Raw genomic sequence first — 24,549 nt, forward strand, 5'->3', positions numbered from 1 at the left:
GTTAAACAATTATGTAACTTGTTATGTTTCCCCCCCGATTTGTTTATTTAGTGTTATGTTATGTTGATGTATTTTAATTAGTAATGAATAAAATTATAATAATAATAAAAATTAACCATCCTCCAAAAAGGGCCTGCCCTACACATGAAGAGCAACTTTACTTGGGGGTTGGACCATTGGAAATTGGGGCATCCCTTCCTTAAAGGACACATAAAATAAAGTTGAAATAAGTATTAAGAACACAGTCCCTGTTAGTTATCAAGATGAAATGCTCTCACCTGCTCTTTGTCCTCTGCCTGACTCAGGAGGAAGCCTTCTGCCAGGGCCACCGCCTGGGAACTGGTCTCCGCTCCACACTCTCTGACCCAGCTCACCATCTCTGGGCGCAGGACAGCCAGGAACTTCTCCAGGACCACCAGGTCCAGCATCTGAGCTTTCGTGTGCTTTTCTGGCTTCAGCCACTGGCAGCAAAGGTGGTGGAGACGGCTGCAAACCCCTCGGGGCCCCATGGCCGCATGATAGCAGAAGTCCCTGAAGGGCTGAAGCTCCACGTCTGAGCCGGTGTTGCTCCCAGGCTGGTCCTGCTGCACTCTCCCTTCCCAGGGCTCTGCACGGCTCCCTTCCTGGATGTTGCCGGAGATGTTTACTGGTTCAGGCGTTGCAAAGCTTTGCTCTTCCATCTTCACTCTCTTCTCCATCTCTGATCCCACCAGGACTCGAAACAGCCTCCTGCCTTGGCTGCCAATTTCTCCTTTGAGGCAGGGACTGCGCTGTAGGAATTAAAACGGAGCTTGTGAAGGAGGCACACAAGGTAGACCTGGGTTAAAGTTCCCAACCCAGCCCCCCCCCCCCCACCGGTTCCCAGTGAAACACTGGAACTGGAGCCAGTTCACCTGAAAATAACCACACTTCACCAAGGCTTCAGGCAATTTATTAAATCAGAGTAAGGTCCTGAGCATATGAACAATTAACAGGAGACAGGGGAGGGTGGGGGGGGGGGGAAACAGTCTAAAAGTTACAATGAAACTAAAAGGCCACAGCAGCGAACAACTTTAAAAGAGCAATAAAAGCCACATCACGGCAAGCCGTTGAGTCAGAGCGACCCAAAGAGAGACAAGAAATCCTGACTATCTAATATCTGACGGCACGGGGGTCCCTTTGCCACCCTTCAGGGCGCCAAACAACATGACCCTTCCCCAAATGAACAGAGATCATAAACTGGAAATTAACTAACTTATCTCCCCAACTAAGCAGTTGGAGTGGCCTGGCTCCACCAATCCAAAGACAGCAAGCTCTCCAGGGCTCCCAGTGAGGAGAGAAGGTTTATAAGGGAAGTAAATGAAGAAAGACGTCACATCCGGAAGCAAAATGTGAAACACACAATGATTTACAAAGCAATACATGTGTACACTCTGCAAAACACACTGCAGTTTGGCTCCTCCTAAGACGTTTCAGAAAAAAATGTGTAAAGAGTGCCAGGCCCAGCTAGCAGCAGTTGAATTGCTATTGAGCTCTAATTAAACTTCCACCAGTCCAAAGTAGATAGATGCAATAATCATAGAATAGTAGAGTTGGAAGGGGCCTACAAGGCCATCGAGTCCAACCCCTTGTTCAATGCAGGAATCCATCCTAAAGCATCCCTGATAGATGGTTGTCCAGCTGCCTCTTGAAGGCCTCTAGTGTGGGAGAGCCCACAACCTCCCTAGGTAACTGGTTCCATTGTCGAACTGCTCTAACAATCAGGAAGTTTTTCCTGATGTCCAGCCGGAATCTGGCTTCCTTTAACTTGAGCCCGTTATTCCGTGTCCTGCACTCTGGGAGGATGGAGAAGAGATCCTGGCCCTCCTCTGTGTGACAACCTTTGAAGTCTTTGAAGAGTGCTACTATGTCTCCCCTCAATCTTCTCTTCTCCAGGCTAAACGTGCCCAGTTCTTTGAAAAGTTTTCAACCGCATAACAGTATAGTCTAAACTATCTCTCATGGTTTTAGGCAGCTGAAGTTACGTTCGGTCGTATCATGATAGAAGGAACATTCTGCATCTTTCAGAGATGCCAAAACTTACAGCGATAATGAGAGAAAGGTCAACAGCTATGTTTATGTTGGAATGGAAACCTTTGATGGAATAACAGTCTCTGGAGAGGCCACCAGTGAGGGAGGAAGCAGCAGCCAGGCACCTCTCCACCATGCCTGGGTCCAGCTCCAGCTGAGAGCCCCCTCTCTCCTGCTGCCAACTGTAACTGCTGAACTTTGCAACTAAGATCGTAGTGCCTGAATTTGCTTTCCTTTCCCCCCTCCTCCTCCTCCCTCCCAATCCCCTTTCCTTTTGTGTCATGTCTTTTAGATTGTAAGCCTGTGGGCAGGGACTGTCACGAAATACTTTTGTAAGCCGCTGTGAGAGCCTTTTTTGGCTGAATGGCGGTATAAAAATCCTTAAATAAATTTAAAAAAAAATCGGAAAGAGGCAGAGAAAAATGATGTATTTGTTCGTGGATTTTATTATTCAGATGGGCAAAAAGCAGAAAAAACCATAAATCTGTGAATCCAATATATGAGACTTAGATAAAGTCTAAGAAAAACTGAATTGGATTGATATATAAATGGTCATTAATAGATTAATGGGAATTTTTGACATGAAGAGGGGGGAAATGTACTTTAACCTCACCCTTAAATGTTTTTAATGTAACTGTAGTTGTTATACGTATACCTTTGTTTGTATGTATTATCTGTAATGTTTGTCTATGTGCTGTTGGGAAATAAAAAAATTAAATATAAAAAAAACCCATTCTGGACTCAGGGAGCCTCTAGCCGTGAGGAATCAAACACACATTGAAACTTTTTCTCATGGAGGCCTCTTGTTCAGGATCCTGCATTGAGAGCAGGTCTGAGTCCACCTCAGGCTCCAGAAAGGAAAACCTTCGGCCCTCCAGGAAATAAGAGGTCTGCTGATGAACCAGAGTTTCTCTCCCAATCCGTCCCATGGCTCCCCTCTAAGCCTTCTCTGCTCCCAACACTTGAACCGCAAAATTGCACCAGAGTAACAGCAATTTCTCCCCACTCTCAGGATGTGAACATCGGGCTCACTTAATACATTAAACAGGAATGTACTAAAACGAACAGCAGGCTCCCTTCTTAATAAACAAAAGCACCCGAAAAAGGTTTTATTTCGAAGGCCTCGTGACCAAAGTGACTTGTTCATTTCACTTGTTCACTAGGTTTGAATCAGGGAGAGGAAACAAAACAAAAAATGCAATGCAAACAGGACACCAGGGCAGCCTTTTGCCCACAGGTGGGACAGTCCTCCTCCCAACATGGGAAATTTCCTCTTGTGTCCCTCCCAGACCCCCCTTTCTCCAGCCTTCCCTTCCGCGATCCCCTATTTATGGGGAGAGAAGTAGGTGCAAGGCGGGGGGGGGGTCTCCAGGAGGGGCCCAAAGTGGGTCAGTCCCCTGTGGATGGCTCCCTCTCTTCCCAGCCATGCGCTTCCCCAAACCTTCCCTAAGGGCTCCTTCCTCCGCCCTCCCCCCTGGGACCCCCTTGCAATCTGCACTCACCGGCTCCTTTGCAGGGGAAAAGAGGCTGCAGGCTCGCAGGAGCAGGGGGAGAATCCCAGGCTCCTTTGCGATGGGGGGGAGGAAGTATGGGGCAGGAAGGGAGGGGCCTCATTCAGCTTTGGCTCTAGGACCCAGCCCTCTCTCCACCTCTTTAACCCTTGGATGTGAGGAAACACTAGATTTTAAGATTTTTTTAACCACTGGATGGTTGTGATTTTAAGGCAGCCTTAAAGACTAGCCCTTTCCGACAGGCCTATCATGATCAATGTAAAATCAAGAATTTTTAAGATGTATTGATTCCTGTTCTAATGTTGTTCCCAGCCTCGATCCAAAGGGAGAGGCGGGTAAGAAATAAATAAGGGTGACCATATTTTGGAAACCAAAAAGGAGCACAACATGGTTGGCCTCCCAAGGGAGCGTGTCCAGCACCACGGGGGCATGCCCATCCATACATAGCCTTGGTCACTCGTCTGATTTTACACCACACATTTAAGACAAATCTGTTCTACATAGCATTTTAATGTTAAAAATCACTGCAATAAAGAACAAGTGAGAGATTCAATGTATCTGAAATTAACTTCACTCACTCCTACTTTTGTAGGTTTTTCTTTTGTACGTTAAAGCTATTGCTATGCTTTGTGAGATACAGTCTCCCCTTCCCTCAAATATCTTTTCTGACTGTATCTTCACTCATTGCAAGCTGCTGTTGTTAACAGGGTTTGCTACTGGCCAGATGGCTGGCTTTTTTGTATTTCAATTTTTTTAAAAAAAGCTTGTGTATAACAAAGCCCTATGAAGAGAGACTGAAAGAACTGGGCATGTTTAGCCTGGAGAAGAGAAGATTGAGGGGAGACATGATAGCGCCCTTCAAGTACTTAAAAGGTTGTCACACAGAGGAGGGCCAGGATGTCTTCTCGATCCTCCCAGAGTGCAGGACACGGAATAACAGGCTCAAGTTAAAGGAAGCCAGATTCCGGCTGGACATCAGGAAAAACTTCCTGACTGTTAGAGCAGTGCGACGGTGGAATCAGCTACCTAGGGAGGTTGTGGGCTCTCCCACACTAGAGGCATTCAAGAGGCAGCTGGACAACCATCTGTCAGGGATGCTTTAGGGTGGATTCCTGCATTGAGCAGGGGGTTGGACTCGATGGCCTTGTAGGCCCCTTCCAACTCTGCTATTCTATGATTCTATGATAATTGTCACAAGTTTCTCTACTCTAACATTAGGGTGGGTATTATGGCAGTTTACCTAAAGACTGGAGATCCCCTTAATGCCAAGGGCTAAAACTGCTCAATATGCAAAACCCCAAAGAGGAGGTTTGACAACCTGAGTTTGAAGGCTATGGCTCCAGCAGTTTTAAAACACAATAATTTTAAAACTTTGAACTTTTAAAAAAATCCAAAAAAACCAATGGATTAACAGATCTGATTCAAACCTGGCAAGGCTAAATCTCTCCTTAAGAGCTATCATGGTGCAAACTTTCAGCCCTTTATCTTTAAAAAATGTCATTTTTAAAAAATAATTTTAAAACCTCAAAGTTTAAAATAAGTCCTAAAACTCAATGGATGGACAGATCTGTTTCAAACTTGGCATAGCAAAAGTCCTTGTTAAGAGCAATCATGGTGCCAAGTTTCATCTCTTTATCTTTAAAATTAATATTATTTAATTTTTTTTATAAATCCTCAAATTTTACAAAAATGCCTAAAAATCAATGGATGAACAAATCTGCTTCAAATTTGGTATGGCTAAAGCTCTACATAAAAGCTATCACGGTGCCAACTTTCAGCTCTTTATCTTTAAAAATGATGGTTTAAAAATAATAATTTAAAAACCACAATTTAAAAAAAAATCCTAAAAAATCAATGGATGAACAGATCTGTTTCAAATTTGGTGTGGCTAACACTCTACCTAAATCCTATGTTTCAAATTTGGTACGACTAAAGCCCTTCCTAAGAGCTACCAACATACCAAGTTTCATGTCTTTATCTTAAAAAATGACAGAGTAATAAGCATTTTTGTTAATTCCCATTAGAGCTGCTCTTTGGAAAAATCCAGATTTCTCCTTTCTGTCATCAAAAACCCGGACAAATCTGGGCAAATCCAGTCATATGGTCACCCTAAATAAAAAAAACTAGATTATTATTATTATTATTATTATTATTATTATTATTATTATTATTATTGAGAGGCCCAGCGGCTCCTGGCAGAGACGCGGACATGGGAAGGGGGCTTTTCCACAATGGGGGGGAGAGGGGGTCTTTTATCCCCTCTGCAGCATTGCCGCCCCATCTGCTCCTGGGGGCTTTGTGGGATCCACAGCAGTTTCCCCTTTGAGTGCGTAACGCAGCCTCCGGCATGGGAGCCCTCCGTCCTTCTGCCTGCCCTTGTTGCAGAACAGCATTCCCCAACCTGGTGCCCTTCAGAACTCTAAACATGAATAGATGCTCTAAAAAGAGAGAGGTCAAGTAGGGTGAGCCTATGAAAAGGAGGACAGGGCTCCTGTATCTTTAGCAGTTGCATAGAAAAGGGAATTTCAGCAGGTGTCTTTTGTATATATGGAGAACCCGATGAAATTCCCTCTTCATCACAACAGTTAAAGCTGCCCTCTTTTAAATCTGGTCACTCTCGTATAGCTCCTTAAGAAACATTTGTATCTTAAGGCTTCCTGTGTGGCATGTTTCATTTGTTTAACAAGTTGAAAAAATGTTTACTGATTTCTTGCTTAGCTTTTAAAATAAACTTTCACGCGTTTTCATTAGCCTAAGTCAGCTCTGGTTACACTTTCTCTCCCATTGGGGCAGAGTCAGAACCTCATTTTCAATCAGGAGCCTGGTTCCTGTGGGACCAGGGTTGAAGGGACCCATCGGAGACAGGTCCTGGGTATTAAGTTGGACAAAGTTGTACCTAATTCATGCAGCTCCTCCATTTGAATTCCTACAGGACAGTCCTTGCCTGAAGAGAGAAATTGGCAGCCAAGGAAGGAGACCGTTTGAGTCCTGGTGGGAGCGGAGATGGAGAAGAGAGTCAAGATGGAAGAGAAAAGCTTTGCAGGCCCTGAAGCAGAAAACATCAAGGAAGAGAGCAGTGCAGAGCTCTGGAAAGGAAGAGTGCAGAAGAAGCAGACTGGAAGCAACACTTGCTCATACGTGGAGCTTCAGTGCTTCAGAGGGTTCTCAAAAGCCTCATAAATGCTCAGAGTGTGGAAATAGCTTTACTACGAGTAGCCAACTGAAGTCACATTGAAGATTTCACACAGGCTAGAAGCCATAAACGTGCTCAGAGTTTGGAAAGCAATTCAATCACAGATTGTACCTTGCCTCAAATGATCCATTCAGGTGAGAAGCGCCATGAATGTTTTGTATGTGGAAAGCATTTTTGTCGGAGCACACACTGTAACTTGCATCAAAGAATTCACACTGGAGAAAAGCTCTTCCAGTGTTCTGATTGTGGAGTCCAAGATGTACTCTTGATTTTGTTTTTGATCCAAGTTGTGAGATGGGCAGTCTGAAGAGAAGGAGTGTGTGTCCAAGTAACCCCATTGTCATAAGAAGGCTTAGTTTGCTGCCTCTGTTGCGTCCTTGAGTAGCTATCCAACGGAGCTCTTCTGGGTAGTCCATGGGGTGTTCACATCCTCCCCAGCCCAGTCAAGGACCCACTGCGATCTTTTTGCATTGCACTTTGAGGGCAGAATGTGTTCGATGCCCCCGTCTGCCCGGTTTTGTGGGATCAGTTCAAATTGTTGCGGACTAAGGATGTGGACAAGGTGCTTGCAGCCATGCAGCCAACCCCTTGCCCTCTCGATCCGTCCTTCCTGGCTAATAAAAGCTAGCCGAGGGGCTGTGACTGGTTGGGTTATCTAGATCCTGTTCCATCGGGCTTCAGGCCTGGTTTTGGAACAGAACTGCCCTCGTTGCCCTGTGGGATGACCTTTGCAGGGAGAGGGACAAGGGGAGTGTGACCCCATTGATTCTTCTGTATTCTTTTATTGTAGATTTATACTGTGGTTGTATTTTATGGTTTTAATTTTTGTAAACTGCCCAGAAAACTTCAGCGGTTGGATGGTATAGAAATGCAATAAATAAACGGAAACTGAATCCTGGCAGGTTGGAAGCTCTGTGGGCGAGTGGTTCCAGACTCTGCCAGAGAGGCTCCTTGCCTGTTCTGGGTGGGGCCCCCTCCTCCCTGTGAAAGAACCAGTTCGTACTTTCATGGGAACTCTGAGACCCATCTGTGTTGCTGAGGGAACTGCACTGGCTGCCTGTTTGTTATCGGGCCAGGATTAAGGTTCTAGTCCTAGTGTACAAAGTCACAAACGACTTGAGACCAGGATGCCTGAGAGAGCGCCTTCTTCCCTATGAACCTGCCCTGTCGCTGTGGTCACGTGAGGGCCTGCTCCTGGTGGTTCCACATGCTCAGTATGCGGAAAGAGTTTCAATCTCTTGGGTGGGGAATCCCTGGACTTGGCATGTTATTCTGAGACCAGTGAGGTGCTGGACAACTGGAGGAGGGCTAACTTTGTCCCTAGCTTCAAAAAGGGCAAAAAGAAGGAACCTGGGAACTACAGACCGGTCAGTCTGACATCCATCCCTGGGAAAATTCTGGAGCAGATTATCAAGAAGTCAATCTGTAATCACCTTGAAATCAAAGTGGTGATCACAAGAACCCAACATGGATTTGTCAGGAACAAGTCCTGTCAGACTAATTTGATCTCATTTTTTGATCGGGTAACTTCCATTGTGGACTGTGGGAATGCTGTGGACGTCATATATCTTGATTTCAGCAAAGCTTTTGACAAAGTACCACATGACATTCTGATTAACAAACTCATTAAGAAATGAGCTAAAAGTGGCCTAGATGGAACAACTATTAGGTGGATTCACAGTTGGCTACAGAATCGGACTCAAAGAGTACTTATCAATGGAACCTTCTCAAACTGGGGAGAGGCAACGAGTGGGGTACCACAGGGATCAGTCCTGGGCCCAGTGCTCTTCAACATTTTTATTAATGATTTGGACGAGGAGGTGCAGGGAACGCTTATCAAATTTGTAGATGACCCAAAATTGGGTGGGATAGCCTGGAAGACAGAAACAAACTTCAAAGTGTTCTTGATAGGCTGGAGGGCTGGGCTGAAATCAACAGAATGAAATTACAGCACCATGTACATTGATGGTGCTATATAAATAAATAAATAAATAAATAAATAAATCAATAAATAATAATAATAAATGCTAAGTTCTACATTTAGGAAATAGAAACCAAATGCACATTTACAAGATGGGGGATACTTGGCTCAGCAATACTACAAATGAGAAGGATCTTGGAATTGTTGTAGATCACAAGCTGAATAGGAGCCAACAGTGCGATATGGCTGCAAGAAAGGCAAATGCTATTTTGGGCTGCATTAATAGAAGTATAGCTTCCAAATTGTGTGAGGTTTTGGTTCATCTCTAATCGGCCCTGGTTAGGCCTCATTATTATTATTATTATTATTATTTATTTATATAGCACCATCAATGTACATGGTGCTGTACAGATTACACAGTAAATAGCAAGACCCTGCCGCATAGGCTTACAATCTAATAAAGTTGTAGTAAACAATAAGGAGGGAAAGAGAATTCAAACAGGCACAGGGAAGTGTAAACAGGCACCGGGTAGGGTGAAGCTAAACAGTATAGAGTCAGAACAAACTCAATATTTAAAAGCTATAGGGAACAGAAAAGTTTTTAGCTGAGTTTTAAAAGCTGTGATTGAGTTTGTAGTTCTCATCTAGAGTATTGCGTCCAGTTCAGGGCGTGTGTTCAGAGGAGGGCAACCAGGATTATCAGGGGTCTGGAAACAAATCCCTATGAAGAGAGACTGAAAGAACTGGGCATGTTTAGCCTGGAGAAGAGAAGATTGAGGGGAGACATGATAGCAAAGGTTGTCACACAGAGGAGGGCCAGGATCTCTTCTCCATCCTTCCAGAGTGCAGGACAGGGGGAAAGGGCTCAAGTTACGGGAAGCCAGATTCCAGCTGGACATCAGGAAAAACTTCCTGACTGTTAGAGCAGTTTGACAATGGCATCAGTTGCCTGGTGAGGTTGTGGGCTCTCCCACACTAGAGACCTTCAAGGGGCAGCTGGACAACCATCTGTCAGGGATGCTTTAGGGTGGATTCCTGCATTGAGCAGGGGGTTGGTCTTGATGGGCTTATAGGCCCCTTCCAACTCTACTATTCTATGATTCTCTTTTTTTAGAAGGTTTATTACGAACAGTGATTAGCACTGCAAGGTGGAAGCCCTCAGAGGACCCAAGGAACTGCCCACTATTTTCAGGAAATGTGAACATATTTATAGGGTCAGTCCCCTTAGAAACAAGGCAGAACCTCTCCGTACAATACACCAATCATAAAACAGTAACATGTAAGCTATCAGCCAGTTATAAGCAAGGATTTTACACATGTGCAGAGTGCAATCATTTCAAGGACAGAAAAACAAAGCTTTAATGATTACTGAGAAACTTATGCCCATCTGTTCATTTCATGGTTAGCTGTTTTTAAACAAGCTACAACACCCTGTAACAGTTCTAGTAGGCACTCAATCTTGTGAAACTACTCTTCACAAGAGCTGGTTTCATGGTTGCATCCTTAATATATTTTCCAGTTACTGTGGAAGTAAAGATAGTTTCATTTCTAGAGAACAGGCCCAAAGCAATTTTATTAGCACATGGTGGGCACAGGGGAAGCCCACATACCTATTTGCTCGAATTCCTGGTCAGGGTGCAGATGAGAAGAACAGACCACCGTGTTCGTAAGAGCCAGCACCTGTCTCAAAGGCGGCTCTGGACCCCCGGCCCACAGGAACCAGATTTGTGGTTGAAAATGAAGCTCTTACTCTATCCCGAAGGGAGAGAGAGAGAGTGTAACCAGAGCTGAATTAATGCCGTTAAAAGTTAATAATGGGTGAAAGTTTATTTTAAAATTAAGCAAGAAAACACTGAATACTTTTTCAGCTTGTTAAACAAATGAAACATGCCACTAAGGAAGCCTTAAGCGATGAATGGTTTCTATAGGGTGATCATATGAAAAGGAGGGCAGGGCTCCTGTATCTTTAACAGTTGTATTGAAAAGCGAATTTCAGCAGCTATCATTTGTATATATGAAGAACCTGGTGAAATTCCCTCTTCATCACAACCGTTAAAGCTGCAGGTGCTCTGCCCTCTTTTAAATCTGGTGACTCTAGTATAGCTCCTGCACCTTTAACTGTGGTGATGAAGAGGGGATTTCACCAGGTTCCCCATATATACAAATGACACCTGCTGGAATTCCCTTTTCTATGCAACTGTTAAAGATACAGGAGCCCTGTCCTCCTTTTCATAAGGTCACCCTAGTTTATAAGGGAACGAAATGCAAAAGGACGTCAGGTATGGAAGCAAAACATGAAACACACAATGACTGGAAAGAAATACATGTGTACACTCTGCCAAACACACTGCAGTTTAACTCCTCTTAAGGCATGTCAGAAAACAATGTGAAAAGAGTGCCAGGCCCAACTAGCAGCAGTTGACTTGCTACTGAGGTCTAGTTAAACTTCCACCAGTCCAAAGTAGATAGATGCAATGATAAAAGCTTTCAACCACATAACAGTATAGTCTACAATTTCATGGTTTTAGACAACTGATGTTATGTCCGGCCTTATCAGGATTACGGGAGTGTTTCCCTGTGTTATAGGCGATCAGTGAAAAGAGCATTCCATCATGTTAAGGCCGAAATTGAGGGTGGGTCATTCTGACATTTATAAAATGGAAAATGTTTCACCAATCTTTCTGAAACGGAGACCTGCCAGAAAGAAATGCTGTTTTTACATACCCTGCACATTTCAAGAAGATTGGTGAAATATTGAGGGCAGGATGGCAGTTCAAAGTACCAAAGTGGGAAAAGCCTCTCTGCTTCAAACTGACACAGATATGCTTCCGATGGCGACGATTTTTTTGCTCACTCAAAGCTCCGAATTGGGACCTTTACCCTTCAAACCAGTGGTGGGATCTTGTCCCCCTGTCCTTCTAGTTGGTGGAATGGCTTTTCTTTTTTCAAAATTCACTTCCGTTGATCTTTAATTAATATATTTCTTTGCCCCATTAAAGTGAAAGGAAGGCCCGATAGAGCAGGAGCATGCTCAGTAGCGTTGATCTCCCCCTCCCTTCTGTCTCAAATAGATTGGAATCTTGGAAATAAGATTTGTCGTCTGGCTCATCTAGGAGCCATTTCTTTCTGCAGTTGAGCCAAGGCCCAGTCTGGGCCCTCTCCTTACCCACACTGTTGTGGAGGCCAGGGAGAGAGAGAGAAACTATCTGATTTGCTTGGAGGGAGGCCCTTCTCTGGCCTCCAAGGAAAAAGAAAACGTGGCTGGCTCAGGTAGGGGTTTGATTGACTTTGTTGTGTGTCTGTGATTGTGACAAGGGAGGTGTTGTGTGTGTGTGTGTGTGTGTGTGTCTGAAGTGCTGGTGCATCCTTCTTAATACAAAGTAAAGAATATATGGCAAACTTTCCTTTGGGGTGGCAGTTCCTCACCCTAGCCTCTTATAAAGTTTAAACTTTATGGAAAGAAATATTGAATTGAGACTAGGAATGAGAGGAGGTTAACCCTGGCCTATCTGCCATGAGTTTAAGCTTCTTCAGGTAGTGTGTGTTTCTTTACAAGTTACTGAATTACATTTTAAGCTTTCTTTTATAGATTTGTGTGTGTGTGTGTATTTTGAATTTAAACACAGATATAGGACTCTTAAAAAAATCTCTGGTGTGAAGGAAGGTGAATGGTTTTGGTTGTACATAGAAAATATTTTCCTTTTTCTCTGTACCTGCTTCTAAGCTAAATCTGCTGCTTTATGTTTGTATGAAAGGAAAACGTTTTCTAAAATGTACATCCATGAATCTTATACCCAAAACATTACTTCACACCAGAGAAATGGTTAAGGGACCTAGTTTTTGCTACAAACTGGCACCCTCCAGTTGCTGTAGATTTAGATTCACAAAATCATAGAATTCAATGCCCCTCAGTAGTTGCAGTAGTCCAGGGCATGTAGTCCTCTTCATTTTATCCTCACAACGACCCTGTGAGGTAGTGCAGGCTGAGGGAAAGCCAGGAAGGGGGGGCATAAGGAATTATATTGATATACCACCCCATAGCCAAAGCTCTGTCATAAATACCTAAATGTATTGTTGACAACAATCTCCAGTTATTGACATAGCAAGAAAAAATGAGGCAGAAAGTGCCAGTGAAATTCTCATTCTCCCAGAGCAGATATAAACCATGAGGACAGGATGGAGAATAGGATATGCAGAGGTGACTGTGGGGTTGTGGAAAACTGATGACGAACATCTTAGGGCCATCTACTTCTCTTTTTTTGTTTAGAGCAGCCCTTCCCCAACCTGCTGCCCTCCAAAGGTGTTGGACTACAACTCCCATCATTGCAAGTCAGTATGTCATTGCAAGTCAGTATGTGAGCCTTAACTCCCAATTTCCCTGCTTTTTGGAGTTTGGTTGAAAACTGTAGAGCCTTTAACGTTGTTTTGTAAAAAGTAGGGGTTTTGTTTATTGAATATAAGGAAAATTCTGGACTCAGGGAGCTTCTAGCCGTGAGGAGCAAAACACACTTTGAAACTTCTTCTCATGGAGGCCTCTTGTTCACGATCCTGCATTGAGAGCAGGTCTGAGTCCATTTCAGGCTCCAGAAAGGAAAACCTTCGGCCCTCCAGGAAATAAGAGGTCTGCTGGTGAACCAGAGTTTCTCCCCCAATGTATCACATGGCTCCCTTCTAAGCCTTCTCTGCTCCCACCACTTAAACCCCAAAATTGCACCAGAGTAACAGCAATTTCTCCCCACTCTCAGGATGTGAATATCGGGCTCACTTAATACATCAAAGAGGGACGTACGAAAACCAACAGCAGGCTCCCTTCTTAATAAACAAAAGCACCCCAGGTTTTATTTCGAAGGCCTCGTGACCAAAGTGACTTGTTAGTTTTACTTATTTACTAGGTTTGAATCAGGGAGAGGAAACAAAACAAAAATTGCAATGCAAACAGGACACCAGGGCAGCCTTTTGCCCACAGTTGGGCCATTCCTCCTCCCCACCCGGGACCTTTCCTCTTGTGTCCCTCCCAAACCCCCCCTTCCTCCAGCCTTCCCTTCCGCGATCCGCTAGTTATGGGGAGGGAAGGAGGTGCAAGGTGCGGGGGTCTTCTGGAGGTGCCCCAAGTGGGTCAGTCCCTTGGGGGAGGCTCGGGGATCCCTCTCTCTTCCCACCCACCCCCAACCCCAAACCCTGCCCTGGGGGGCTCCTTCCTCCGCCCTCCCCCCTGGGACCGCCTTGCAATCTGCACTCACCGGCTCCTTTGCAGGGGAAAAGAGGCTGAAGGCAGCGGACACACGAGGCTCATAGGAGCAGGGGGAGAATCCCAGGATCCTTTGCAATGGGTAGGGGGTGGAAGTGTGGGGCAGGAAGAGAGGGGCCTCATTCAGCTTTGGCTCTTCATGGGCCTCTCTAGGACTCAGCCCCCTCTCTTCCTCTTTAACCCTTTGGTGGAGGCAACACGAGAGAGCCGCTGAGGCTCCTGGCAGAGAAGCGGACCTGGGAAGGGGTCTTTTCCACGGGGGGGGGGGTGTCTTTTATCCCCCCAGCAGCATCGCCGCCCCATCTGCTCCTGGGGGCTTCACGGGATACACAGCCGTTTCCCCTTTGAGTGCGTAAAGCAGCCTCCGGCATGAGAGCCCCGCATCCTTCCGCCTGCCTTGCTGCAAAACAGCGTTCCCCAACCTGATGCCCTTCAGAACTCTATACATGAATAGATGCCCTAAAAAGAGAGAGGTTAAGTAGGGTGACCCTGTGAAAAGGAGGACAGGGCTCCTGTATCTTTAACAGTTGCATAGAAAAGGGAATTTCTGCAGGTTCCATTTGCATATATGGAGAACCTGGTGAAATTCTTTCTTCATCCCAACAGTTAAAACTGCAGGAGCTTTGCCCTCTTTTAAATCTGGTCACTCTCGTATAGCTCCTGCAGCTTCAACTTCTGTGATGAAGAGGGAATTTCAGCAGGTTCCCCATATATAGAATCATAGAATAGCAGAGTTGGAAAGGGCCTACAAGGCCATTGAGTCCAACCCCCTGCTCAATACAAATGGCGCCTACTGAAATTCCCCTTTCTGTGCATCTGTTAAGGATACAGGAGCCCTGTCCTCATTGGTGTGCAGACAACAGGTTCTAGGGGTTCAACTGAACCCCCTAATCTGCCGCCGCCATGTTTGCCCCGACTGTACAGTGAGCAACTTGAGGGAATGAGGACAAGCGAGGCTCCGCTGCTCTGGCCCGAGCTCCGCTATGGGCGGCGCACTCCGGTGGTACTGGGGGCGCCCAGCAGCTGCTCTGCAGCCTTGTTTCCCGGCTGCCCAGCCAGCATTCACAGGGAGTAGGAAGTCTTGCAAGACTTCCAGCAACACCAGCCGCTTGATTCAAGAGAGCGCCAAAGACCCCGGCTGCTGGCTGAGCTGCACAGTGAGGCTGCTCTGCGGGGCCGAGGCACGGTGGCGGGAGAACGAGTGCCAGAGCCATGGGCAGCATGAGCAGGATGAGAAGAAGAAGCACCTTACGAGGCAGAGGGAGTAGCTGCAGGAGGCCAGCAGTGCTGCCAAGGAAGGTCCATCGAGATGCAATAATCATAGAATAGCAGAGTTGGAAGGGGCCCACAAGGCCATCGAGTCCAACCCCGTGCTCAATGCAAGAATCCACCCTAAAGAATACCTGAAAGATGGTTGTCCAGCTGCCTCTTGAATGCCTCTAGTGTGGGAGAGCCCACAACCTTCCTACGTAACTGATTCCATTGTCGTACTGCTCTAACAGTCAGGAAGCTTTTCCTGATGTCCAGCCGGAATCTGGCTTCCTTTAACTTGAGCCCGTTATTCCGTGTAGAGCTTTTTCTCCAGACCCCTGATCATCCTCGTTGCCCTCCTTTGAACACACTCCAGCTTGTCTGCATCCTTCTTGAAGTGTGGTGCCCAGAACTGGACGCAATACTCAAGATGTAGCATAGCCAGTGCTGAATAGAGGACAACCTGTTCTTCACACAATTTGGAAGCTACACCACTCTTAATGCATCCCAGAAAAATATTTGCTTTTTTTGCAGCCATATCGCACTGTTGGCTCCTATTCAGCTTGTGATCTACAACAATTCCAAGATCCTTCTCGTTTGTAGTATTGCTGAGCCAAGTATCCCCCATCTTATAACTGTGCATTTGGCTTCTATTTCCTAAATGTAGAACTTGGCATTTATCCCTATTAAATGTCATTCTGTTGTTTTCCGCCCAGCACTCCAGCCTATCAAGTTCACTTTGAAGTTTGTTTCTGTCTTCCAGGATATTAGCTATCCCACCCAATTTTGTGTCATCTGTAAATTTGATAAGCGTTCCCTGCACCTCCTCAACTAATTAAGGAGTTAGTAATCCATGAAATTTGCTCCTGATTAGGCTGCTCTTCAAATCCTAAAACCTGTAGCAACCATATAACGGCCTGTATGCTCCCTTAAAGGGGACTGAGTGGACTGATAAGATGCTTAAAACATAGTTAATACAAACCTAATAATACTTACTACATATAAGAATGAAAATATATGTCAAAACAATGACAAGAAATGACAGAAAAGGAATACAATAGAGCTGTACTTTAAAATAGAAGAACAGGATTACAACCAAGGCATCCAATTACACTCTTCGCTGAGTCCTTGTGGTTGTAATGTTCTTAAGTTCTGGCGTGGGCTGGTCCATGAAGTCACGAAGAGTCGGAAGCAACTGAACGAATAAACAACAACAAACACCCAACTTGGAGTTAGGACATTTCTTATCAGCAGGTGCGACACTACAAGATTTCAAAACAATTTCCCCTCCTAGTGGCTGTCAGTGCATGCTCAGCTTTCTGCCAGCACTTTGGCCTTGAGCGTACTCTAAGAAGCCGCATGCAAACGTCCACTGTGGAGGGTTTCCCCCTTTCTTCAAAGACAGTCCTGCACAACTTAGCAAGAGTCTTAGTAAATGCATAACATTGATGAGCATAGAATCAAACATCAAAGTCTTCATGTCCACGGCTCAGGGGTCTCGAATATACTTCTGGGGCTATTTCAGATAGGAGTCTGGGGTCTTTTTAGGGGGTCTTCTTGTGAATCTCCCCCAAACCCTCACTCAAGCCACCCCATTCCAGATCAGATCATATTTCACTTGAAGTAGTAGGTTCTTCTTGCAACGTAATTTAACCCTTTTAGCACCAGATTAACAGGGAGAAGCACATTAGTATTAGTATTAGTATTAGTATCCCACCTTTTGCCCAATACTGGGCCTCAAGGCGGTCTTACAAAGTGTAAAACACACTTTGTAAAACATAAAAGAAATGTTAAAAAAACACATTTAAAACACACCACAAAATTATAAGCCCTTAACAAAGATGGAGGACCAAATTACTCTCCAGAGGCCTGCTGGAACAAACCAGTTTTAGCCTGCTTCTGAGAGCCCATCAAGGAGGGAGCCAGTGTGGCTTCCCCAGGAAGAGAGTTCCAAAGCACTGGAGCAGCCACCGAGAAGAATGTGGAAAATTTACTCAGAGTGTGGAAAGATGCTCAGATTCCCATTTTCATCAGCAAGCAAGGGGTGCTACTCAAAAAACCCTAGGAAGTGGAAGAAGCAACAGTTAGGCCTTAAGGAGTCATTCAAATGATGTTGGTGCCAAAAGCATTTATTTCTATTTCAAACATTGCCGGTTTGGATCACTGAAAGCCCACCACAACATTGGCAGAAACAATTCAAAGTAGCAATATGAGAAGGGTGGGTGGGGAATCCCTGGACTTGGCATGTTGTTCTGAGACCAACCAACCCCACCATAGAAATCCCTTGATGGAAGATGGAGGGAATAATTTTTTAATTATTTCAAACATCACAGACATCCATACCGCAAGAACATTACATAGAGCGCAAACAAAAGTACAAACAAAACTACAATTAAAAAATCAGCTAAGGGTAAGGTGTACTTTCGGCTTTCTTCATATCAGAAATGCAGACTATCTTTTCTCGTTCCTCGATTACATTTAACACAGTAAACAAGTTCATTTCTTTCTTCTAACTTAACTATATCACCGCAGACAAATACATCATTTCTCTCTGTTTCTTGCAAAAATGCTATCAGAGGTTTCCATTCAGATATAAACGTGGATGTGGACTTTTCTCTCGTTATCGATGTGAGTTTTTCCATCTCCGCCAACTCCAACATCTTCAACATCCATCCATTCATTGTTGGTGTTTCATTCTCCCATTTTTGTGCATACAACAGTCTCGCTGCCTTTGCCATATATAGAAATAAAGTTCCCCTCTTCTCTTTCAGCTGTTTATCCATTAGTCCCAGTAGGAAGACTCCCGTTTCATTTGTATGTTAGTCTTGAGAATTTTTTTAATTCAAGAGTGTGTTTGTATCCAGAATGCTTTGGCTTTTTTACAAGTCCACCAAAGATGATAAAAGGTTCCTCATCTTCCTAATTTCCAACAGTTTCCCGAGGCACTCTTATACATTTTAGCCAACTTTACAGGAGACATATACCATCTGCACATCATCTTATAAGAATTCTCTTTAAGTCTTGAAGATAATGTAAATTTCAAACCTTCCCCTCCATATTCTCCCACTGCTCCATTGAAACGTTGTATCCAGAGTTTTGAGCCATTTTATCATACAGTCTTTCACCTGCTCATCCTCTGTCTCGTACTTTAATAAAAGTTTATATATATTTGAGATAACATGTTCATTATTTGTACATAATGTCATTTCAAATTCAGATTTTGATTGCTCAAACCCACCATTCTTTTGTCTATTTTAACCTTTTCCATGACTTGTGCACAAGGAAACCTAATTTGTACTTACCAAAACACGTATGACAAAACACGTATGACCAAAACACCTATGAACATATAGGAAGTGGGATAAAGTCCAGGCTACAGAAGAAGAGTACAGACAGGTAGCACAGAAGTGCCGAAATGGCGGCAGGAAGCTAAAGCTCAAACTGAGCTGAGATTAGCAAGGGATGCTAAAAGCAGTAAAAAGGCTTGATTATGAAGGAGACAAAAGTCGAGCGTAGCCATACACGTACTCTGGATTTTAGGAAAGCTGATTTTAATAAACTCAGAACTATAATAAGTAAGGTCCCGTGGCAAGGGAGCCTAATGAGAAAAGGAGTGCAGGATGGGTGGGAGTATTTAAAAAATGAAATTTTAAAGGCACAGTTACGAACAATTCCAACAAGGAGAAAAGATAGAAGACAACAGAGGAAACCAATGTGGCTCCACAAAAAGCTTAGAGATGACCCTAAAACAAAAAGGGATACATATAGGAAGTGGAAGGAAGGCCAGGCTACAAAAGAAGAGTACAGACAAGTGGCGCAGAAGTGCCGAAATGGCGGCAGGAAGCTAAAGCTCAAACTGAGCTAAGATTAGCAAGGGATGCTAAAAGCAGTAAAAAGGCTTTCTTCAGATACGTGAATAGTAAAAGACAGAGGAAAGAAATGGTGGTTCAACTGCTTAACGAGGATGGGAAATTAACAGCAGATCACAAAGAAAAGGCTGCCTATTTTGACTCAGTCTTCTCCCGAAAGCGGGTCTATAACCCCTTTGAAAATGTGAAGCAGAAGTTAAGGGGGCAGGATTGCAGTCTGAGATTGATAAACAAATGGGCAAAGTGTTGGATCCTGGATTGGATCCTGGTTTTTGTTTTTCCATTGTTTTTACAATTTCCTGAGGGAAGAAGTGAGGAGTCAGCAGAACATAATCGCTTAAAGGTCAACTTTCCAGCTGGACATTTATTGTATAATTGAATTATTGTCTAGGTTTTTTTTCCTGCAATTGATCAATTAGTGATTGCAAGGGGTTCATCAAAGTACAGGTCTGCCTATATAAGTAGCTGTTTTGCGTGTTTATTTTTCCTTCATCTTACCCCATCTCGATGTGTGCTGTATTGATTGATCGTTTGTGAGTATTTGTATTTGCGCTGCCATAACTAAATTATTATATCAGTCAGTGAAGGATTTGCTTTTAACTTACAAGGAATCCTTTGCCTTATTGGTCTTTGCTGCGTTCTAAGCTGGGAGCCGCTGCTACTTCTGCTACTCATTGGTTCAGTACTGTGATTTTCCAACACAAAGAACACCTAATTTCCTTGAAAGAGTTCAAATCTCCAGGGCCCAATGAACTGCATCCTAGAGAATCATAGAATAGCAGAGTTGGAAGGGGCCTACAAGGCCATCGAGTTCAACCCCCTGCTCAATGCAGGAATCCACCCTAAAGCATCCCCGACAGATGGTTGTCCAGCTGCCTCTTGAAGGCCTGTAGTGTGGGAGAGCCCACAACCTCCCTAGGTAACTGTTTCCATTGTCATACTGCTCTAACAGTCAGGAAGTTTTTCCTGATGTCCAGCTGGAATCTGGCTTCCTTTAACTTCAGCCCGTTATTCCGTGTCCTGCACTCTGGGAGGATCGAGAAGAGATCCTGGCCCTCCTCTGTGCTCCAAGCAGCGAGGGCTAAATCTAATCTTCCAGGGCTCTGCAACCAGAAGACTTCCCCCGCCCCCCTTCACTCACTTCAATGCTTTCAAGGATTGCTGGGTTGCTTCGGAGCATTCTTTTGGCTATCAGGAGTTGACCGTGGGGAGAGTCTTTTGGGAAGGCAAAACCGGGATTAGACCCTGTAATCGGACACCAAATCTGCAGGAGAGGAACAACTTTACGTACCAGTATTAAAGACTTCTGGCTGCTGGGGAAAAGCTGCTCCTGGGTGCTGGGCTGCTGTGGGCTTGAGGGACCTGGTGGAGCTGAGTGTTTGTCTGCCCCGCCTCCTGCAGGTATTAAAGACTTCTGGCTGCTGGAGGCGCGAGCCGAAAGCGCGAAGCTGATCGAGTGGAACATTTACTCTGGAGGAAGAAACCCAGCCTCGGACCGATTCCTGAAGCCTAGCAAGTAGGGTGCTCTGGCATACTGCCTCTGATACAAATGCTCAAATAACCCATAGGACTGAACAAGAAGGAGAGAGGATTTTGTTGGCAGAGACGAAGCTCCAAACATAACCTCCCAAAGATAAGAGTTTTTAACTTCAATTTTATATGGACATTTTAACTTACTTTTTTCTCATTTATTCAATTTCATTGGTTCATCAAACTGGGAATCTGCTTGGCACTTGTCCCCCGTAGGAGGAAATATAACCACAAACAATCCAAGATAACCAGCTTTTTCTCAGTTAACTCAGAGGGAATTAAAATAACAAATAAAGACACTAGTCACTCCCACACCGCAATATCAAATGAGATCTTGGACTGGTCATTGGGTCCAAACATGTTAATGATGCCACCAGAACCCGAATTCCCAAAAGAAAGCAGACGTAGTTTGGCGTCCGAATTTTCTACAGTTGGGGAGGGTCTAATGGGTAATAGACAACCCAACACAGGTTGTCTCAAGACAACACAGTAGACATAACGACAACCTTTGAAGGATTTGAAGAGTGCTATCATGTCTCCCCTCAATCTTCTCTTTTCCAGGCTAAACATGCCCAGTTCTTTCAGTCTCTCTTCATAGGGCTTTGTTTCTAGACCCCTGATCATCCTGGTTGCCCTCCTCTGAACATGCTCCAGCTTGTCTGCGTCCTTCTTGAATTGTGGAGCCCAGAACTGGACGCAATACTCTAGATGAGGCCTAACCAGGGCCGAATAGAGGAACCAGTACCTCACGTGATTTGGAAGCTATACTTCCATTAATGCAGCCCCAAATAGAATTTGCCTTTCTTGCAGCCATATCGCACTGTTGGCTCATATTCAGCTTGCGATCTACAACAATTCCAAGATCCTTCTCGTTTGTAGTATTGCTGAGCCAAGTATCCCCCATCTTGTAACTGTGCCTTTGGTTTCTATTTCCTAAATGTAGAACTTGGCATTTATCCCTATTAAATTTCATCCTGTTGTTTTCAGCCCAGCACTCCAGCCTATCAAGATCACTTTGAAGTTTGTTTCTGTCTTCCAGGGTATTAGCTATCCCACCCAATTTTGTGTCATCTGCAAATTTGATCAGCGTTCCCTGCACCTCCTTGTCCAAATCATTAATAAAAATGTTGAAGAGCACTGGGCCCAGGCCCGAGCCCTGCGGCACCCCACTCGTTGCCTCTCCCCAGTTTGAGAAGGTTCCATTGATAAGTACTCTTTGAGTCCGATTCTGTTGCCAATTGTGAATCCACCTAATAGTTGTTCCATCTAGCCCACTTTTAGCTAGTTTGTTAATCAGAATGTCATGTGGTACTTTGTCAAAAGCTTTGCTGAAGTCAAGATATATGACATCCACAGCGTTCCCACGGTCCACAAGGAAGGTAACCTTATCAAAAAATGAGATCAAATGAAGGAGCTAGCAGAAGAACTCTCAGAACCACTGTCTATTACCTTTGAGAAATCATGGAAGACGGGTGATGTCTGGAGGACGTATGTCTGGAGGATGGCTAACGTCCCTTCTTCAAAACAGGGCAAAAAGGAGGAACCTGGGAAAAGACAGACCAGTCAGTCTGACATCCATCCCAGGGAAAATTCTGGAGCAGATTCTAAAGAAGTCAATGCGGAAGCACCTGGAAAAGAATGCAATGATTACTAGAAGCCAACAGGGATTTGTCAAGAACAAATCCTGTCAGACTAAATCTGATCTCATTGTTTGATTGGATAACCTCCCTTGTGAAATGTGGGAATGCTGTGGACGACTGGACGTAATATATCTTGACTTCAGCAAAGCTTTTGACAAAGAGCCCCATGATATTCTGATTTAACAAAAGAGCTAAAAGTGGGCTAGATGGAACAACTATTAGGTGGATACATAGTTGGCTACAGAATCAGACTCAAAGAATGTTTATCAATGGTACTTTCTCAATCTGGGGGGAGGTTAGGAGTGAGGGAACGCAGGGCTCAGTCCTGGACCCAGTGCTCTTCAACATTTTTATTAAATGTTGAAGGAGGTGCAGGGAACGCTTATCAAGTTTGCAGATAACACCAAATTGGGTGGGATAGATAATACCCTGGAAGAGAGAAACAAACTTCAAAGGGATCTTGATAGGCTGGAGTGCTGAGCTGAAAACAACAGAATGAAATTTAATAGGGATAAATGCCAAGTTCTACACCTAGGAAGAGGAAACCTAGGAAATACATTTAGGAAATAGAAACCAAATAGCCTGGAGAAGAAGATTGAGGGGAGATATGATAGCACTCCTCAATGACTTGAAAGGTTGTCATACAGAGGAGGTCCAGGATCTCTTCACAATCACTCCAGGATGCAGGACAAAGAGGCCATAGCTAGGTGTAAGGTTTATCCCTGGAGTGTCCAGAAGTCAAACCTGTTCATCTAGGTGACACACAGGGGATCCAGTGCTCAGGCAGGGGTGAATACTGGATGATCCCAGGATAAACCTTAGATCTAGCTGTGGCCAGAATAATGGGCTCAAGTTACAGGAAGGCAGATTCCGGCTGGACATCAGGAAAAACTTCTGGTCAGAGCAGTACGACAATGAAACCAGATACCTTGGAAGGTTGTGGGGTGTCCCACACTAGAGGTCTTCAAGAGGCAGCTGGACAACCATTGGTCAGGTATGTTTTAGGGTGGATTCCTGCATTGAGCAGGGGGTTGGACTCGATCGCCCTGTAGGCCCCTTCCAACTCTACTATTCTATGATACTATAAATACTACCCTAAGCACTTATAGGACTTCTCCCCTGTGTGAATTCTTTGATGCTGCTTAAGGCTGCTGCTGCGAGCAAAGTTCTTCCCACACTCTAAGCATTTATAGGGCTTCTCCCCAGTGTGAATTCTTTGATGCTCCTTAAGCTGTCTGCTCCGAGCAAGGGTCTTCCCGCACTCTAAACATTTATAGGGCTTATTAACAGTGTGAATTCGTTGATGCTGCTTAAGGCTTTTGCTGTAAGCAAAGCTCTTCCCGCATTCTAAGCATTTATAGGGCTTCTCCCCAGTGTGAATTCTTTGATGCTGCTTAAGGCTTGTGCTGTGAGCAAAGAACTTCCCACACTCAAAGCATTTATAGGGCTTCTCCCCAGTGTGAATTCGTTGATGCTGCTTAAGACTTGTGCTCCGAGCAAAGGTCTTCCCGCAGTCTAAGCATTTATAGGGCTTCTCCCCAGTGTGAATTCCTTGATGCTGCTTAAGGTGTGTGCTCCGAGCAAAGGTCTTCCCGCAGTCTAAGCAGTTATAGGGCCTCTCCCCGGTGTGAATTCCTTGATGTTCCTTAAGGTGCGCGTTCCGAGCAAAGGTCTTCCCGCACTCTAAACATTTATAGGGCCTCTCCCCGGTGTGAATTCTTTGATGCCGCTTAAGCTGTGTGCTCTGAGCAAAGGTCGTCCCGCATACTAAGCATTTATATGGTTTCTCCCCAGTGTGAATTCGCTGATGCTGCTTAAGGCTCTGGGTGTGAGCAAAGCTCTTCCTGCATTCTAAGCATTCATAGGGCTTCTCCCCAGAGTGAATTCTTTTATGCAATTTAAGTTGTGATTTGAAAGTGAATTGTTTTTTACACACTAAGCATTGAAACCTTTGATATTTGTTAGAATTAATCTTCTGAGTTTTACTCTGTTTCTTTCTTTTACGAATGTTCTTTTTACTTGTTGCTTCTGGTATTGGACTTTTACAGATGTCTGATCCTTCAAAAGAAATGGATTCATTTTCCCTCTTCCCTTCAGTTTCAGTTTTCCTTCTCTGGTGTGGGCCATTTTTCTTGCTCTCCCTGTGACTACCTGCAAGTATAAACACAGAAATCGTCTTGAAATCTTGGAACAAAACAAATGGTTGCTGATTTGATTGGCAGGATAAAAAAAATCGTTGGTGAGGCAGATCCTTCGAAAGATATTAAATATCCCGGTGATCAATAGATCTGAGAACTAGACTGCCATACAATGCTTTCATTTATATGGAATAACTCA

General features: G+C 44.5%; 2 pseudogenes; both read right to left on the reverse strand.

Moving 5' to 3' along the window:
- LOC134396487 (zinc finger protein 850-like) overlaps positions 1 to 24,549 on the reverse strand; it is a 637,841-nt pseudogene that overhangs the window by 493,245 nt on the left and 120,047 nt on the right.
- LOC134396997 (zinc finger protein 850-like) overlaps positions 20,876 to 24,549 on the reverse strand; it is a 55,822-nt pseudogene continuing 52,148 nt past the window's right edge.

Source organism: Elgaria multicarinata, chromosome 3 (assembly GCF_023053635.1).
Source record: "Elgaria multicarinata webbii isolate HBS135686 ecotype San Diego chromosome 3, rElgMul1.1.pri, whole genome shotgun sequence".
Lineage (NCBI taxonomy): Eukaryota > Metazoa > Chordata > Lepidosauria > Squamata > Anguidae > Elgaria > Elgaria multicarinata.